We start from the raw sequence: 1,456 nt of genomic DNA, 5'->3' as shown, positions 1-1,456 counted from the left end.
CGGAGCCGACCCGAGCCATGCCGTACCGTACTGAGCCGTACCGAGCCGAGTCGTACCACGCAGTGGAAAAGCGGCATAACTGTGTCTAGTGTTGAGTGTAGTCAGGTCTCCTCTCGTTTAAGAGAGTCGTTATGCTGAGACCTCCACTTTTTAGAGCTTCTCAATTAGGGCTGAGTGTTGTTAGGCTTCCTCTCATTTAAGAGAGTCATTCTGCTGAAGCCTCCACTCTTAAGAATTCCCCTACCAGGATTGAGTGTTGTTATGCTTCCTCTCGTTTAAGAGAGTCATTCTGTTGAAAGCCTCCACTCTCTAGAGCTCTGCTTAGGCAGTATTTTTAGGCTCTATGAAAAAAGCACAAATGTCAGGGCATGTCAAAACTTTTCCAGGCCCCAAAACACCCTCGGACCCCAGAGGGTTAAGAGAGTCATCCTGCTGAGGCCTCCACGCTTCAGAGCTCCGTCTTTGGCAGTAATATGAGTTTGTAGGCTCTTTCTTTTTGAGCCTCACTAACTGCCTCTGGCGTTGAGTGTAGCTTGGTCTACTCTCGCTTTAGGTAGTCGTTATGCTGAGACCTCCACTCTTAAGAGCTCCTAAACTAGGATTGACTCGTTTAAGAGAGTCATCCTGCTGAAGCCTCCGCTCTTCATAGCTCCGTCTTTGGCAGTAATATGAGTTTGTAGGCTTTTTCTCTTTGAGCCTCACTAACTGCCTCTGGTGTTGAGTGTAGCTAGGTCTCCTCTCAGTTTAGAGAGTCGTTATGCTGAGACCTCCACACTTAGAGTTCCATACTCCGGTGGATGAGCTAGTCTATGACGATTGGCGAGCTTGAGCCTGCCCGTAAAGCCTAGCATTTCGCTGGCAGGGATGTTGTTCCTTGAGTCTTAACCTGGGGAAACCAGTTACCTGGGCACTCATCCCTCAGCATAGCGGCGTTGGTATTTTGTTCCCCTAGCTCCCTCTAGAGGATGCAGCATCTCGTTCCCTATTCTCAGGGAACCATGGTTACATGCGTAACCTGAGACGTTTGTTTGACAAATTACATTTTTCATTTTGTTTTATTCCTCCATACGATTGTTGATATGCTTGAATTATTTGTATTAATGTATGTATGTCAATGTATGTCAAAACAAGACATGTTATTATTGATGTCCATCGTTCATCTTTCATTACCATATGGGGTTGCGAGAGTGCTGAATGATTAATAACGTACAGTAGGGTAAATTATATCTTAATAAATAAGTCTGCAAACCTAAATGTTCTATTTCAATCAAGACAGCTTTTCTGGCTACCCAAAAACAAACTGTAAAATGCATGTTTGGGAAATGTTATGTGAAATGGGAAAAAAAAAAAGTTAGCAGGGTTACAGATTTGGAACGACATGACGGTTAGTAATGATTGATTGATTGATTGATTTATAATCGAAATTTTCATTTTAGAGTAATTATTTTCTTTAACC

This window comes from Sinocyclocheilus anshuiensis, unplaced genomic scaffold (assembly GCF_001515605.1).
Source record: "Sinocyclocheilus anshuiensis isolate Anshui unplaced genomic scaffold, SAMN03320099.WGS_v1.1 scaffold919, whole genome shotgun sequence".
In the NCBI taxonomy this organism is placed as follows: Eukaryota; Metazoa; Chordata; class Actinopteri; order Cypriniformes; family Cyprinidae; genus Sinocyclocheilus; species Sinocyclocheilus anshuiensis.
The sequence above is the reverse complement of the archived record's forward strand: the minus strand, read 5'-3'. Positions refer to the sequence as shown.